Below are 18445 nucleotides of genomic sequence, written 5' to 3'. Positions count from 1 at the left end.
GTACCACTGGCACCAGGGCTACGGAAGGGCTCCTGATGCTGCCAAGAAGATGGGCCCTAGCTACGGAGCGGAGATCTGCCAACCTTCTGTGCCGGGGAGTTTGCAAACTTCCACGACGCATCTGTTTTATTTCAGATCATGGATTGCACTGAATAGTCCTTTTGTGTGCTCTGCCTCCAACTACTAAAACTGGCTCTGAAGAAGCCAGAGATAAATATGACAGCTACTGTTACAGAGTATCCCCTGGATACTGTGGCCTGACCTGTACCCACTGTCTATCTTAACGTTGTCAGAAATAATGTTTATATTGCTGTGTCAACTTCATTTCTTATCGTGTAACCAGAGATGGGCCAAATGAACGTGGATAGCTTTTCTGTACCTCTGCATTCAGGGTCATTTGGAGGTCCACAGATGGGACAGATACTTTGTCACTGAACTGTTTACCCCTACGAATGCTGTGATGGTCTCTGCATCATTCAAGGGGAAAACAATACTGTTAGAAGTGGCAGGAGAACATCACAAGGGTAGACTGAATGCCATGGCTGCAGATTGGCAAGTCTGCCTACCCACAGTGTTTGTCGTTAGAGCAGGTTTTGCAGAGGTAGGCTCTGTCCACATTTCCCGTGGGACATTACCTTCCAAACTTGCACAGATTCTCTGCGTGGGCTCAGACAGCTACAGTAACGCTAACTGTGGTTTTGTGTACTGTTCGTGTGCATTGTTAAATGGGCTTCGTTTTGCATTGTAGAAATTCTTACACTTTGCTGGCAGGGGAAATGGGAAATGGATAAAGGTGTGTTTGCATATGACCGTGTCAATAGCAAGGGGATATGAGTGTTCCTCTACCTGGCATAGTGTCTGTCATTATCCACCTGGGAGCGCCTGGTCCCAGGAAAGTGGTGTAAAGAGGAGGGCCGTTTCATCGCCCCTCCAAGGAGCAGGTCGGTCTTATCTCCAAAGAGTGGCTGTTTTGGAAAATTTGACCCATTTCATTTGTGTTTAAGCATAGGCACCAGAAAGAAGTGCTTGTGCCTCTTGTACTTGCAGTTCAGTTGCTGGAGTGTCACCAGTTCAAGACATCACCCAGTCAGAGCCACTGGGAGCCCAGCTCTCCCTGTGCTGTCTCTGGACAGTGTTTGACTAGACTGCTTTTATCTCTCTAGCCTGTCTGTGGGAGTTGAATCTTTGTACAGAGACTGCATTGCTTGGCATCTAATCTGCACTAGTTGACTCAGTCAGCCTCAGAAGGCAAGGGGGAGGGAGATAAGTAGGAGGAAGAAAGGTGGGAGTGGAAAATAACATATTTGAGGGGACAGCAGGAAGCCTAGGCTCATTCGCATCTTGGGAATTGCTCAGGACATGACCAAGTGAGTGCTTCCTGATCCCCTCTTTTTTTTTTTTTTTTTTAAATTTTGTTCCCCTGTGGGCCAGGAAGAAAGTCTGCCTAGTAGGACATGACTGGGGGAATCCCAACATGGGTGATGCCCTTGGCAAATGTCACTAGAAAGCCAAGTGTCCCAGGTGGGTGGTAACCTTGACCCACCCAGACAGCTCAGTTGCAAAGATTTTCTTTATATACTTTTCTGTGGTACCTGGATTTCCGTTGAAGATCACCCGTTCAGTCCAGTCCTTGCTTATGCCTTGAGAGGAGTTCTCAGCATGGAGGATGTTTTAATATACGTTCGCTTGTTATTGTTTGCTTTTTCTGTGGGGAGATGAATCAGAATGGAGGCTAAATGAGGTTCATTGGTGAGGGAAAGAAAGTAAGAAAGATTTCTAAAAGATAAAGAACATTACTGCTTTTGGATAAAAGGGATGGGGGTTGTTTCAACCTGCAGGTTATTTGAGAAGAGAGGCCATTGTGGAGGTGGAGCTGTAAAGCAGGACAGGAAGGAGGTGTATAGCTGTGTGTCTTTTCAAGTACTTCACGAGGCTCCAACATGAAAGTTGCTGTGTGAATGTCAGATACTGTTATCTATTATTATTAAAGTTGGGGATCTGCTCACACTTTTAAAGATAAATATTCCCACATTCTCTAAACAGGCAGAGCTGGGATCACAGGATGCTTGTTGCGTGTTCCGTGTACTTCAGGGATTGATTATGTCTTTTCTTTGTCTGCCCTAATTAAATCAATAAATGGCCTTTGTAGCCACCTGTGTAGCAGGTGACAAGTTGAGCTGCTTGAGGTCACTGAAGAGGGCATCCCAGCAGCCTTTGAAAAAGAAAAGCATTTTGATCCAGAATAGTCATGATGTCCTAGTTTCCTAGTCCCTTGGGCCAGCTTGTTCCTAGAACAGGGCTCTGAAAGCAAATAGAAAAGAAGAGAGCGGTCTTCTCTCAGGGATGATCTAAGAAATCTGCTATTTCTGTTGTCTCAAATCTTTCACTGTTTACTCCAGCAGTCACCTGTTTTGTTTCTTCTATGCCTCTCATTAACATATTAGTAATGCTGTGATGATTAGGTGAGCAGATTATGTGCCAATGTTGCATTATGATCTAGTTTCTAGTTGTACTGTAGCAACTCCTGGGTGTACAGGCATTGATGGGAACGCTGTTGTGCAGCTTGCTGTATAAACCCAGTACTTATTTGTCAAGGTGAGATCATTTTAAGTGGAAGTGGGTAGCAAGAAATTTTGATTCCGATTCCTCTGGGTCCTGTGGTTGGTTGAAATCCAGATCAACTCCAAATGGATCTGAATTTTACATGCAATACATGTTTCAGATCAGTTCAGCCTGAGTCTAAGACTGACACAGCCTCATTCGCAGAGATGAAAACAAATGCAAATCCATGTGCTGTGGTTTGTTCTGCTGGATTAGCCCGTTTTTTCCCAGATTGATGCAAGGGCATTTGCAGGTGTTTTCTCTGTGGTAGTTGTTGTTTGACATTGGGTCCTGACATGCAGATGTTTGGAAGAATGGCCACTGTGAGTAGCAGAGCTGGGCTCTGGTAAGGGTGCTGCCATTTGCAGATTTTTGCCAAGCTCCCAGGATAAGGGGGTGTGTGCAGAAACCTGGCCCTTGTCATGTCCTTCCTTCCCTGGGTCTCTCTGAGATGGTTCCTAGAACCTCGTGCTTTGTTCTAGCACTTGAGGATTATCAATATAAAATAAAGCAGCACTAGTAGGATGGGGTTTGGGTTGGGTTGTTTTTTTTTTTTTTTTGGCTCAGGGTTATAAAAATGGTATCTTTTAACCTGTCAGTATGCATTTACAACACATCTGAGGTTTGAAAGAGGCTGTCCAAATAGAAACCCAAGAGTAGTAAGAGCATGTTAGTACAGCCAGTAGGCATTGAATAGTCTCTGTGGTGGTAGAAAAGCCTTAGGCTTCAACTGATTGTTAATTATGTGGCTCTATTCCTTTTTAAGAAAATACCATGCAAGGTTTGTGAAGGAGGTAAAGTGTGTTAATCTGTGGAGAGTTACCAGGTTTTGGGTTGGTGGTTTTTTTCTTTTTATTTCTTTTTTTCCCGTGCTTCAATTTGGTATTACAGCCTGGGCTCTGGTTTTAAAATGAAGCCGCATTCCCAAGTTCTGCCATCCATCTCTTAGAGCCACTGTGTAAAGGGCACAAGTTATTCCACCTTAAAAAGAAAAGAAAAAAAGAAAAAGGGGAAAAAAAGCAAAACCCACGCTGTGCAGAGAGGGAGAGAGTTACAGAAAGTGGGCCCCCTGCTTTTTTCAGAGGGGGAATGTAAGCAGATCCTTGCTGAAACTGCTTCACTCAGCAGTTTTCAGCTTGTTTTAATTGGCCTGGCCTGAAAGAATTCTGAATGCTGTACCTGTGCCAATGAAAATGCAAATGTTTCCCCGAGACGAGGCACTTGGAGTGCCTGTGCCCCAGCTCTGATAGCAGCAGCAGGGGCATGGAGACATGTATGTGATGGGAAATGGGGAGGCCTTGATCTAGCTCAGCTTAGAAAACAAAGGGCTTTGGAAAACGAAGCATGACCAGGGCAAAGTGTAGGGTACCTACTAGAACTCCTGCAAACCCAGGAGCTTGTCTGTAGTGAAGTCCATTACCCTGGCACTTGGTACTAGGCTGTTGGATCCTTTACGAATTTACAGGGGTGTCTCTTTCTGGTTTTGTTAGTTTAATTGTTACTTACTGTAAGTGGTTTCCTGTCAGAAAGGTGGCTGTTCTCTCAAGTGCAGAGAGGCTGTCATCGGGTGCATCCTTATAGCCCGCGGGTACGGGCGTGTTAGGTACCACAGTGTGTCATCGGAGACCGTCTCGCTGCGGGAGAACCGAGGTTACAAACTGATCCCAGGCTCTCGGTACCTGCAGGAATGAACAGGGTGGGCTGGGAGGAGATGCCAGTGGTGTTTCTGCAGGTGGAGCCTGGTGGCAAGGCTGTTGTCAAAGCAGTAGTTGATGGACCCTGCTCGATGGTTTGAGCTCTTCCTTGTCTGTGCTGCTGTAGCCCAGGACCCCGAAGGCTGTTCCGCTTCACACTGGAGTCAGATTTTGTGGGTGGTTTTACAGGTGGCTCCAAGGGATAGCATCAGAGCCAGTGAATCAGACACTGAGTGTGTCTGCTAAGGTGCTGGAGTTTGTCTTTAACTGCGAATTTTGATGAGGGTATCAAGTTGTTTCTCTGAACCAGTAAGATCTTTTCTGTGTCTATCTGGTGTAGCCTAATGCTCCTTAATACTGAAAATTCAGCATTGCCCCCATTTAATAATGACTATTCTTTTCTAACTCCATACTAACTATGCTTTGTGCCTCTAGCTCAGCTGGTTACAGCATTTCTGCATTAGTTCAGTTTCATGGTCCTGCATCCAGACCAGATGCAATGTAAACTGTATTTTCTCCCAAAGCATCAGCTCAGTGCTGGAGTCAGAATTACTGGCATGACCATCTTTATACTCTAAGCTTGCCATTATCTTAAAACATGAAAAGATGATTGCTTAATTCTTTGTTTTCTGAGGCTTTTTTACAACAGACTGTTTTTTCCAACATGGAAAGAAAAAAACCCAAACGGTTTCCATTTCACTTAAATTTGATAGTAACTCATACTGGGAGCATCATCACTAAATTATGGTGTGTTTGCACAAGCATGGGTCTGGATCCTCCCCATGTCGTCCCGTATCCCATGTCCCATTTTTATGCTATTCATCCCCTTGAGATGCTGGCCCTACACAGCATTGACCTTCATCCCAAAACCTACTTTTTTGCATGCCTGTGCATCTCCCTGAGGTAGCTACATGAATGCAAAAAAAACCCCAAACCAAACTAAACCACCAACAAAAAATCCTTTGAAAACTGTTGAGTCTCATGCATTTCCTGTGTGTTGATACTCCCCATGTGGGCCTGGGTACGAATATTCCTCATATACTGAAATTCCCCATAGGCTGGGCATCCCTCAGTGCGACCATTCTAAATGCAGATAACTCCACAACATATGTATTACAAATTACAGCCACACAAAAGTATGTTCTTACGCATCCATAAAACATAACTCCTCATAAAGGACACGTACTGAAGTCCTGGAATGAGTGAATAAGAAAAATTACCTGGCTCAGCTTATTTTTCTGTCTCATGTCAAATTACAGCCCAGTTGTGAATTGGGAAAAGAATTAATTTTCAATAAATGGTTGATCAATTCTTTTCTGTCTTTGTAACTCCCTACACAGTAATGAATATGCATTCTTTGCATTTTCCAGATAAATATCCAGCATCTTAGGGTATTTAAAATTAGATCTGTATACATTTACAGAGTAATGATTACTCTGAATTTCACCTGAGGCAATTAAAAAGCATCATGATGACATTTAAGGTGATATTTTTCTCCCCTATGTTAAATAATTATAAATAATAATAATGATTAAACAAATTATTCTGTTCCTCCCAGTCTGGATCAACCTTTAGGTTAATAATCTAAATCATTAAAATTCATCTGTCTCTCTAAGGATTGAGTAGTTAAAAAAATTGGAGGAACCTTTCTGCATAAGGGTGATTGATAATTACCAAAGCAAAGATGTTTTGTGGGTAAAAATTGTGAAGCCTCAGCAGATTGATTGGGTTATATATTGGTCAGGTTGAGGTGATATTTTCAACAATTAAACACGGCAGAGTTTTATCAACTGACATCCTCTTCGTAGGATGACGCAGAGGTCAAGTCCAAGCCTGCTTCTTACTAGACTGGCTCTCAGGAATTCGTGGGTCACAGCTGCAAACTCACTGTGTGACCTTAGGGCGCTGATGGCCATTTTTTGTGATTATTGTTTAATTACAGTGAGAGTTAGGCCCTTATATGTTCTTTTTAATTTTATTTTTCCTGAAACTGCCTCTTTGAGTGAGCTTTCTCTTGACTAAGTTCAGTTATCTAAAATCTAGCTGTCTAGACCAAGCTACTACTGGGGGGAATAACTGGTAGTGACTATCATTTCTTTCTGCTTTTAGGGTTGGTTGATTTACCCCCGCGGGTGCCTGTATCTCTTTATTTGTGATAGAAAGCAGCTAAGCAATTAGATGAGAATTGAAACCCAACTTTTAGATGGTTGCAGCTAAAACATGAATATGACTCAAGCTGTCTCTCAGCCCCCCCCCGTAACCATGAGCGCTCTTTTCCCATAGACATTGCAAAGATAATGTGGTAAAAACTCTGGAAGAGTGTTCAGCTTCTCTATTGACAAGAGCAATCTAGGATGACTACCTGAAAGGTATATGGACTCTTTTGGACTTTACACCTCCCAGGATAATTAGAGACTTGCCTGGCCACAAAGAGCCAAGGAAGAATGGATTTCCAATGCGGGAAGGAAAGATAAGGCTTTTCCTGTGGGGTTTATTGGATTGTGAATTGCTCCACCTATTTGCAGAGTTTCTCAGAAGTAGTCTGTTCATCCATCTTTCCCCCCTCCCTCCAGGCTATTAAATCTCTTCCCACTCTGCTAAAACCAAGCCTTCATGTTGTTGTAATAAATTGCTTTTCTTGTTGAATGTGACTGTGCTTTGCAGGAAAATACCCCCTTCAAAGTAGTGGGGACCAAATAGATACCCCATATGCAGAACACAGACTAAGGAGACTCTCCTTTAAAATATTATGATGTGTTAGGCTATGGAGTTACATCTGATTTCTCTGAAAACAAACTCTGGCTGTTGATAACACTCTCCTGTCTTTCTCCCTTTTTTTTTTTTTTTTCTTAAACACATTTTTATATTCCCATCTTGTTTTGCTACTCATGTCTCCTCCCACTTTCCCTCCCTCCCCTGTCGCTTTATCTTCCTAGGTGTCCCTTGCTAAGTATGAATGCTGCAGTGCTGCTATTCCAGCTCGGATTTAAAATCCACTGAGACGCCTTAGTCCAGCCCTAGCATCCAGTGGTTGCTTGCTGCAGACGGGCTGACATTCCCTGGAGAACAGCCTTGCTCAGGAAATGTAGCTATTTCCGCTCTTGGCTGCAGCCAGGAAATGAGGAGGCAGCAGTGAAGATATTTTTTGAATTTGACGGAATTTTTTCTTACTTTGTAGCAAGGAATGCTCAGGCCGGCTGGTCCTGCAGTGAGAGGTTTATTGAAACCCTTGGCCCAGGGAGGCGGTGTCTGGATTTGGGTTTGTGTTAGACCCAGGTTCAGATTAAGGTTTGGGATTTGAAAGCAACGAAATGTGAGCAAATGATCCAAAGATTTGAAGCCAAAATAATAAACATGACCTCATAAAGTGTTTCTGCTTTCTGTTGCTGATATTCTCATATACTTTTTTGTTTGATTTTAGTTTGCTTGGGGGGGTTTTTTGTGTGGTGGTTTTTTTTGGTTTGTTTTTTTTTTTTTGACACAGAATTAAATAATTTAAAGTCTCTTCAGAATCCAGAGCAGTGCCTTTTGGGTGCTGCACATGTAGAAATTCCCATCTGGTCCCACCACAATGAAGAGAGTTTCAGATCCCACACTCTAATATTGGCCCACTTCTCCGTTAATTTTAAATAGACTTTCTTAAAATTAATCTCATGAGAATTTAAAGCAGTCAAAGGTACTTTAGTTTTAATGGAAGATGTGTGGCTAATCCCCTGGATCGTTTTAAGAATCTTGTTCTTATTAGTGTGAATATCCTGTAAATTTCTACTGCAAGTGGTGGTTAAAACTCTGAAAGTACGCATTACCAATGAAAATGAAAAAATAATAATGGTAAACTTTAGTGAACTTGGGTGGCATTTTAGAAATATGTTATTTTTAGAGCTAAACGGAAGATAATTCTTGCAAAGGATTTAAAGTTTAGCTTTTTTCAGAAAGAGGCCCATACTTTGGAATTCTCTGGAGCAAGCTTTTCCTCTACCTGTCCCTCTCCTACTTCAGGAAAAAATACAGTTGAACAGAATTTACCGTTTCATCAAAATAATTACTATTTTAAAAAATATAATATGTATTCGCTATAGATGAATTCAAAATATTCTATGTTGATATTGAATTTTTCTTTAACATATGAATAGTAAAGCAGGTAAATATCAAAGGAAAAAGTTATTTCTGATAAGAAACAAAACATTTGTTCTGAAGTTTTTGAATGGATAGTTTTACAGGATTTAAAGACTTTTCCTAGTTTTATTCCACGCAAAAAGGTTGTTGCACCATGAGCATGATTTTTCCCAGGGTGTTTCAACCACGGTTCCCTTCAAGCTTCTGTGATTACGGATAAAACATCAGCAACGTTTGTTAGCGTGTTGTGCTTCGGAACCGGAGTTGCAAACGACGGGCCAAAATCCTGCCATCACCTTACAAACACAAACAAGAGCTGGCCTCTGCCCTAAGTGTGCGTATTACAAGAGTGCCTACAGCAAACATTTCCCAACGAGGAATGCACGACAGCAGCCATCTATGCACCCCGAAGGGGCCCAGAATGGTATTTGTGTAGCCACTGGTGCCCCAGCCACAGCCACCAGCAGGGCTTAGGGCATAGCGACGTGTGTCTGAAACCCCAACCCAGGGGATCCAAGCTGGGTTGGTGCCTTTTTGTGCTAGGGGTGGTACAGATACTTGGTATTTTTACTGCATCCCAGGGATGCTCTAAATCTGCGACTTGCTGTGATGCTCTGGCATTGCCTGCCGTGCCGTGTTTTGCTTTCCACAGGTAGGTCTGTGTTTAGGTTGGTGAAGTGAGTTGGGTGTCCTCGTGGTGCTGCTCGGTTGCTCAAAGAGCAGTGAAGCCTGCAGACTGTAGGGCTGAAGAGACAAAAGGGAGGGAGAGAAGGGGGGAGTGACTTGCCTGTAGTCGTCCAGAAGGAAAACATAAATCTTCTGACCTGCAACACAGTGCTTGTTCCCTTAGCACCCACTGCCTCACAAGCGATGTCCCAGATCTTTACGTATGTGATAGTCCCACTGAGTTCAATTGTGGCTAAGGAAACACAAATATTGTTACTCACATGTGGAGAGTTGCTCATGTACTAATCAGATGAAGAACAGAGATATCCATCTCAGCCCTATTAACTTCATCACACAATTCATCATTGAAGTGGGTAACTGAAGGCTCAATTAGGCACTTGTGATTTTGGCTAGTTCTTGCAGAATAGTGTCCCGTTGTATAATTTTGTTTGGTTTTGGTTTTATATAGTAAAGCACAAATAACATTTGCTCATGAGACAGACTAGGGACACACTGCCAGAAATAGAGGCTCCCGACAATTATACAGGATGTTGCTGTGGTGTTATCATATGATTCATCCACTATGAGTATGAACAATTGTTAACCTCAAGACACTCTCACTTTCACGCCCTCTGACACACATACCACTGAGGACAAATATCCTCAAGATGAGTAAAACGTTAGGACTGGGATTTTAACTCATAAAGGTCAGTTCATTTCAGGTTCATATGTTAAGCCTTAACTTTGCTGTCCCGTCCTTGAGCATGGGGATTATAAGGAGGATTTTGTGTAAGCGATATGACATGCTTGCTTAGTAAATCCTTTTTGGATGCCGATTGACCATAGTAATGGCTGTGGATAGAGACTATCAAAATGGTCCATGGTGGAAACCACTGAAATCAATTACAAAGAGAATAAAGTTGGCCCAGATGGTCTGGTAGAACTGAGCTGAATGCAGGAGGGAGTTATACTGAGGAACGTATCCAGTAAAGCTGGAAGAAGCATGGCCAAAGGCATTCAGGCGCTTGCAAGAGTGTCATTCTGGTGAAAAACTTCTGTGCAGGCTTTGCTTGAACCTACACTTGGCAGTTACAAATTGCTAGAGCAATAGCAGTTTCTATCAGCTGAGCAGCTGGACTTCAAGACTTGTAGTTGCAAAATTGCATGTCCTGAATGTCCCCTACTATGGGTAACAGCTGGGTAATGGATGAGCTTCTATGCAACCCCTTCTATTGTAAGCGTTTTGTTATCTTAGGTACCATAATGCTTATCTTTCCCGTAAACGGTTGAGGGCCACCACTGGGTGTGCCTTTTGCAATCCTTTTTGTTCAATTGAATTTAATTTATTTCTGGACCCTCCTTTCAGAACTTGGCTCAGGCGCTTGCTGTTGGTCAGCCATCTTTTGCCAGCTATTTTGCCTTGCAAACTCGTATCACTAGATGGCAGTGTAATGGCAAAAACCTGCCCTGCCTGTAGTGCCAGGGAGAAAAGTCAAATTTCACCTGAAAAAGTGGATGAAATTTAAAATTTGAATGCAAAACAACCAGACCTTAAAATGTCTCGTCAACCTCCTTAAATTCCCGTAACACTTTCTGTAAAGACCTAGGACAAGGTCTTCACTTATGACCCAATGGCACAGGAGCTACACCAATTTATGCCACCCACAGATTTGGCCCACAGAGCTCACAGGAATATCACAGCCACACTTGTGATTTGCATATATAAGATATTCGGTCAGGAAATTTGGGTAAGGTTTAAAATGCAGAAACAGTAATGCAAACAAACATGGTATTTTTCTTCAAAATTAACCTTTCCTCACTCTTCAGCTTTTGCTCCCGCTTCCCTGCAGAATAACGTTTGGAGTTGCTTTGCAGTCGCAGACTTTGTGGTGCAATAAATTAAGCTACAGGTCATCTCATTTCAGTTCTCTTGAAATAAAAAGGCTCTGCAGCGTTCAATCCCCTTTTGTGGCCCAAAGGGGAATTTGAGTGGTGCACAGGTATTGGTTTGTTTTTCTGTAGGGAGAATTGCATCCTGTGAGCCCATGTAATTGAAGCGTATGGAGTACGTGTGTTCGTGTATGTTTTCTTAGGTCTGGATTAGCACCCTCATTTATGACCAAGATTTTAACAAGGAGGAAAATGTCACAGTATAGAAAAATAAACAAGGTAAAAATAAATAGCAGAAAGACAGTCTTCACCATGCTAAACATCATCCTTTTTGGACGTCATGAAGACAGCTGTTGGCTGAGAGTGAGATCTGAAGGTCTTTGTTAGGAAACGTTATTGCTGAGATTTTCACTGTTTGGATTTCCTGTTTTCCTCACTTCTGAACCCTTTAGCTTTTGTAATCTAAGCAGGGTCAGGTCTGGTCATCCGTGGGGAAACAGACTGACTGTGAACAACAAGGCTATGTACTGCAAGAACAGCGCTGGGGAGTCAGTAGGTGAACGGCTGGGTCGGTTATGGAGGCAGCCAGGATCCTCCGCAGAGTCTGCTCTGACCTCCTCTGTCATGCTGGCCTTAAGACTTCCCTGTCTGAGCTGCATCTGTCTAGATAAAAAATATCTATCCTTGATTTTAAAACGTTGAGTGATGGAGAACCACCCACTGTCCTTCAGAAGTGCTTCCAGGGTTTAATTGCCCTTGGCTGTTAAAAATGAGTGTCTTATTTTTGGTCAAAATCTACTTAGCTTTAATTTCCTTGTCACTGCATTCGGTTATACATCTATCTGTGGACAGAAGAGCTCTCATGAAAATTTTTTGTGGAAGTCTTTGATGCCCAGATATGATACGCTCCAAGAGCCATCATCTTCCAGAGAAGATGTGAAAGTCAGATTGGAACCATTTGATCTCTTTCAAAAACCATACTTTATTAACGAATGTGCCAAAATCCATTCAGGTTTGACCATGCACAAAGTCCCCCTCCAGTATCAGTGTCATAAAATGCTTTTAACATCCCGGTCTGAAGTGGTGATCTCCCCGCATGCGTGTGCCTTTGTGTCGCCATTGTCTGAACACTGGGATGTTTTCCCCTGCAATCACTAAAGCAAAGTGAGCCCTAGAAGGGATGAAATTAAACCAGTGTAAAGGTGCATGATTGAAAATATACAGAGAGAGGTTGAAAAGTCCCACCCGCTGTGTCCACGCTTGGTGGCAAGTCATATAACCATACCAGCATGGCTGAAGGGATATAATCCTATTGTGGTAGGTGCTGTTAATGTTATTGTGTAATATTATTTGTCACTGTGTGGTACTTAACAGTTACTCTAAGTAAAGTGATTAAGCACCGTACAACATGGTTGTGTATCAGGTGAACCTGTGGAGTAAATTAGTGCTGTCTGTCAGTCCAGTTCTTTGTGTGGAGTCTGAAGGAACGACTCCCACCGTGTAGAGCTCGTTTTTCCTCCTGTGTATTTGGTGTAAGCTAAACTTGGTCTTGTCTCACCGTCCCTGGAGTATGACCAGGAATTCTGCTTAGTGCCATCTTTGCCAGCGTCCCTCCTTTCCGTTCCACCACTCAGTTTCTTACTCCAAACACTGACTTTCACCAGTGAATAGGTTAGATCTGCTCTGGAAGGCGGTCTTCGTGAGGCTAATACATTTTCTTCCCTTCCTAATTATGCATGGCCCATTTTCTCACAGTTATATGCTGGCTTTTCTCAGGGTTATCATGGCACAGATCATCCGTGTTTTTGAGTTCTTTTGTGATAGTGAAATCCTTCCAGCTGCAACTGTAATTAAGTTCAACTTTTTTGAAGGCCAGCTGGGAAGACTTTCACTGGGTGGCGTTTCATGGTTGGATTTGCCCCAGAACCTGCACCAAATGTCTTGGTTTTCACCTTCAGATTCATAGGTATAGGGGATGCTATGCCATGCCATGCCATGCCACACATTTAGGACTTGATTCTCTTCTCACTTATGGTGCTGTCTTGAAGAAAGGCAGAGAAATTACCTGGGTTATATCAGTGTAATTCATGTATTTGTAAGAGGACAATTGGCTTCCTGAGTTGCTGGCTGGATAGTGTGCGGTTTCAGTCAAGTTGTTGGGCATCTGAAGATGTCAGGACTATTCTGCAATTTGACCCACGATGCGGAGCAAGGGGACCCAGGGTCCTGCTGTGATATCTCTCTGCTGTCTGCCCAGTGGAGAGGTGCCTGAGTGGGGCGGTGTGCCCCATCTCTCCTTCTGCAGAGCAGGTGGACTGGGCAGCGGCTCCGGTTCTCCCGCTCACTGACCCTCCCAGCAGCGTTGCTGCAACAGGACGTTGTGATTTACAAGGACAGGCCAGCAGGAAATTCCTACCTCCGCCCCCCCAGAGAAAGGAGGAAGCAGGAGAAGGGCCGTGACTCAGAGTCATGCCTGAGTCACTGCAGACGCGGTTCCTGGGGTGGTGCTCAGCTCCCACCAGCCGTTATCCTGACCCTGCACACGGTCCTGGTCACCAGCCCCTAAAGTGCAGCTGGATTTAACTTGTTCTCCTGCACTGATGGATTTAACTTGTTCTCCTGCACTGATGCCTGGTGAAAAGGAGAAGCTGCAGGCAGAAAAAGGCCCGATTCAGTTAGTGCTTTTCTTTAATACACGAATAAACAACTTACGGCAGGTGCCTGGCAGCTTATGATAATCAATGGGGTATTTATTTGGGACCAGAAAATATACTTAGTTGAACAAGTCTGTCATCTGTCTTTGGCTTACCACAGACTCGCTGAAATTGGATGGGGTCATTTGCTGTCTAGTCACAGATAATAAATCAAAGGGCTGAAGAAACTGCAGGAGAAAGGGCATGAACTGACCAAACATTTAGCTTATTGTAGTAAGCATCAGCCCAGCCAAAGTGAAACTTTCCCAGCAAATTTTCACTTATCTCGAATCCAGTTATTCCCTGTAGGCAGCTGAGTTGTCTAAGTAAATAGAGGTCACTTTACCTTGACTAAACAATGACTTTGCTATAGTCGGTGCCAGCTATGTCGCAGTTACAAAATGTACTTTAAAGGCTTGTTGGTAGCAGGCTGCCAGGGTGAATGAACCAGTCAGTCTGGTCTACTTTGGGCAGGATTTAGGATGCTTAGTTAGATGAAGCTGTGGTCAGATCAGCTGATCCCGTTCTTTGAGTGGGGATATAGTATGCAAACGAACAGACGTGTATAAGGAGGAAGCGGACAGGAGCTGGGGGAGTGGAGAAAGGATGACTTTCCTCTGATGTCAAAAATCCCATCATTCAGTGCTCGCAGTGAAAAAGACAAGAGGAGAAGAATGTGGAGAGAGAGAGAGAGAGAGAGGGAGAAGAAATGAAGGGAAAGGACACACTTGTTTTTCTCCCTAATTCTGTAGGCTAACATTGTCCACCCTAATAGGATGGAGAAACGAGCCTGATCCCGAGTGCCAAGTTCTGAGCAGCCTTCCAAGCCCCAGGGATTGTTCACAACCCCATCCCGATCTGGACTTGGTTAGTACTGTCTTGATATGAATAATCAGGTAGATAAAAATTGTCAAGAAACTTACTGCAGTTTCCTCAGGGCTCTCTTTGTGTTATCTTTTATTTCTGGCAATTTTAATTTTCTGATCGTTGTCTGTGTTTGTCAGAGGTGTTAGATATCCAGCTCTCCTAGGATTTCTGCAGTGTTGTGAGAAAGGACCAGGGCTGGCTGTAAGTGAATTAGATTGAGCACCAGACGCAGGAGAGCTGGAGTTGCCTGGAGCTCTGTCCAGGTTGCTAATTCTTCCTTCCGAGGGGCTGATTTCAAAAGGTGCCAGATTTGTCCTTCGTGCATTTTGCTGTGTGCCGTTGCCTGTAATTAGTTTCTCAACTGAAAAAGCTTTCTCAACTGGAAAAAAAAAAAAAAAAAAAAAAAAGGAAAGAAAAAAAAGCCAAAAAACAACCCCACACATTTTTGGCAATGGGTTGTTTTTCTAAGCAATTAATTAAGCGCTGATTTTAAAAGAATTTGAATGAATCCTCCTTCTACTCTGTGTCAAGCATGGATTTTGTATTAATCACTTCACTACTCTCTGACTGAATAAGGACTGAAAAAGATGCATAGAGTAAAAATTTCCTCAGGAAATGAATCAGACAAGGAACCTATGCCTCATCTCGCCTCCTACAAATGAAGAAAGAGAGGATTTTGTCAATGGTGGGTCAGTTTACAAATGTGTCCTTTGCAGTGTGAGTCATAAGTAGTGATACATTTCACAGCAATGCAACCACAGATGCAGTTTAAATCCAGGACCGAATGCCAGCTAAAGATAAATAGAAATGAATCCTCACGCCCGTAATAGTAATGAGAATGAAAATGCAACCTGTCAGACCTGCTTGTATGTCAGCCAGCACTTGCTGCTTTTTAAGCCAGTGTCAAAATTCTCGCTCGCTTTAATGGGAGCAGAATAATCCCTCGGGACACGCTCTCGTGATTTCCATTTGCTGATAAGTGAGGAAGAGATGTGGATTTTTACAAGATGGAGCTGGTAGAGTACCTGCCCTGCTGTGGGCACCTTTAGCTGACTGCACTGGAGTCTGAAGGAGAGGGGACAGCATTTCAGGAGGGTACAGCCTTCAGGCAAACGTGACTGCTCCGCAGTGGGCATTGCCTCATTGCGGGGAGGTGATAAAGGAGTTGGGAGCAGGTGGGAAGCAGCGCTGTCTCTGGAGCTGGCTGCAATGTGTTACTGGTTTTGAGATTTCCAAAATGCTGGACAAATATTTTTTCTTTTTTTTTTCCTCCAAAAGCGCCAGCCTTTGTTAGTGTTATAGCTGTTAAGAATGTGTAAAAGCGGTTGTCATGAAACTCCCATCAAGATTTGTTGTTGTTGTTTTGGTTGTGGGTGAGATAATGAAATTTAGCAGAAAATCTGAGCTGAAATACAAAAATTGTAATAGTTTTCAGTGGTGCCACTTTCCGCAGTGTTTCCAGAGACTAACCCTGTGTTAGTACTCGTGTCTTTGTTTTTCTTTACTGAGTTTCCTGTAGTCACCTCTAGCTTTCCAGGCTTTAAAAATGTTAGGCAAGAGATCAGATGTGGATCACATATTTAGTGGGTCGGCCAAAGTCAGTGGCACTATCACAATTTATTACTGGCCAAGATCCATCCATTGGTGTCCTAAAGTGTGGTAAGATGAATAGTTGAGATGCTGCAGGTCTTTTTGTTAAAGATAATGGCCATCCTTGGAAAGATCTTTATATTAAACAAGTTCATAGACAAAGATTGTAGCATGTTTATTTATTGGTGTATGTGTAGTCTTTCAGCCTCTAGGCTCAAAGACCATCACAGTTTACAAATAGCAGCGTGTTCCTTTTTAAAAGTGGTAACACTGGGACACCACCAAAAGGCTTGAAACAGGATGGAGAATGGCAGACCTGGAGTCAAATTTAAATTTTCTAAGTCACTGGCCAGCACTTTAACCATAAGATCAGTCCTCTTCTCTTTAGGGTTAAACATTTCCTCTTACAAAAAGAGCCAGAGGCTCTTGATTATCCATGCAAAACAGGCCAGGGCTTTGATTTGTAAGGTTTTGTCTGACGTACTTTTTAAATGGATGAAGCTTAATTTAGATTCCAAAAGAAAATCTAAATTTGATGGTTGAGACATATACCTACTTTTCTCTCTTATCCTGAGGCACCATTCTCCACCCTTCCCCTTTCCTCCTCAAAAAAATGATACTGCCTAATGCTTTGAACCAAGAAAGCATATTTCAAGATCAGTGTGGAACAATTAAACCAATGATCTGTACGCTTCAAGGAGAAAACTGAGCTGCAGTAGCTCTGCTTTGACAGGTCTTTGGAGGATTTCAAGGAAGTTACACCCACTTCATTCATGATAATCGGCTGTTTAACGCAGAGCAGCTCAGTGTTATGAATGAAAGGGAGCATGTTTTGGCTTGCAGAACAACTCACAAATCTAATGCTTCACTCGTCAAATAACCAGCCACATTAAAAAAAAAAAAATCTGACTTCATTCTTGAAATGAAATTAATGAATACAAGATTCAGTGAAAAAAAAAAAAAAAAAGCCTGACACCTAAAACTGCATCCTCTCTTTCTTTAGAGATCCAGAAACATTTTACCTCTCCTCGCTGTGGATTTGTGAGTCACTGTGGCTGGACAAGTTGGGGGAAAAATATGCAGCCTCTGAATGGACTTTGATGCAGCTAAGACCAGGTCTTGGTGGGTTTTGTGCATTGGATCAGAACATGCTGAGTTGCTGGATTTCATACCATTTTGGTGTCAAAAGGGAAACAGAAGGAAAGAGAATATTAGGGTTGGTATAGGGATCTATGAAAGTAGTAAGTTTTCATTTGGATGGGATTGTAGGGGCTCTTGGAGTAGCTGTGGGCCCTACGCTGTGCCTAAGTAGCCCTGCTGATTAGAAATACATTGATTTTTGCTTATAGAACCTTACCCAGGTGTCGTGCGGCTGCTGGAGCTGCCCTGTACCAGGTGCCTTCATGTCTTCTGGCAACGCTGGGTTTATGGGCTCTAGGGTGCCTTGGATGATAGGAGGACTCCTGGGAGGTTATTGTAGGCAAACGTAGTTTAGGATATCTTGAATTAAAGGCAGGAGCAAAGATGGTTTAAGACTGTCTTCCTACCTTCCCTTATTCACAGTTCATTTGGTAATAAACTGGCTTTCTGGAGGAACAAAGTGCACATCCATCCTACTGTCTCCTTTACCAGGCAGTGATTTGCCTGTGCCTAGGCAGGAAGGATCACAGTTACTTTGATCAAATAAACACCCACAGGTGGTTGCAAAACGTTTGACGTGGAACCGAACTGAATGTTTATTAATTGTAGTTTTGGAAGAAATGCGTATAATCATGTCCCTTGCTGGTTCTCATCTGGATTTGGGGTAAAAGTGCCAGATGTAGTATTTTTCTTTTTAACAGTGTTTTATGAGGCATTAGTTGTTTTCACCATTTTTCTTCTGAGGGGAGTATATCGTCAGGTTTATCTGAGAAATACGTGGTGATATAGGTTGATTAAGTGATTTTACCAAGAAAGGGTCAATGGTAAAGATTAACTATCTAATTCAGTTACATAGTTAAGGCACAATTAACCATGTAATCAAAAAAACATTACAGCAGATCTGTCTTTTGAGCCCAAGAGCATCAAAGCATCTCTCCATCTTAGTGCCTAGATAACTTCCAGGTTCGTAGTACTCAAGCATGGCATCCCCATAAGCTAGAGCAGTGCTTTCTATCTTACCTTAATAGATGGGGAACTGATGCACCCCAAGAATACTTGGCTTGCCCGAGGTCTTGGAGAAAGTCAGTAGCAGAGGTAGTTTGACTCGGATGGGCTTTGGATCATCTGACTTGAGGCTGCCAGTTTATGGTCTGGTGTAGTAGTTATAATTAGCAATACTATCAAAAA

At 42.9% G+C, this 18445-nt stretch overlaps 1 long non-coding RNA gene across 2 annotated transcripts; it reads right to left on the bottom strand.

Annotated features, from left to right (window-relative positions):
* Window positions 1–11924: 11924 nt before the first annotated feature.
* Window positions 11925–17216, bottom strand: LOC141933889 (uncharacterized). Of its 2 annotated transcripts, none has more exons than XR_012626241.1 (2): window positions 14584–17216; window positions 11925–12138 (listed from the first exon to the last, which is right to left on the bottom strand). It is a non-coding gene; the product is annotated as an uncharacterized LOC141933889 (long non-coding RNA). The 2 variants fall into 2 exon arrangements; XR_012626240.1 differs by lacking the exon at window positions 14584–17216 and adding an exon at window positions 13033–13077.
* Between the last annotated feature and the right edge of the window lie 1229 nt (window positions 17217–18445).

The sequence above is a fragment of the Strix aluco genome, chromosome 23 (assembly GCF_031877795.1).
Source record: "Strix aluco isolate bStrAlu1 chromosome 23, bStrAlu1.hap1, whole genome shotgun sequence".
In the NCBI taxonomy this organism is placed as follows: domain Eukaryota; kingdom Metazoa; phylum Chordata; class Aves; order Strigiformes; family Strigidae; genus Strix; species Strix aluco.
The sequence above is the reverse complement of the archived record's forward strand: the minus strand, read 5'-3'. Positions and strand labels throughout refer to the sequence as shown.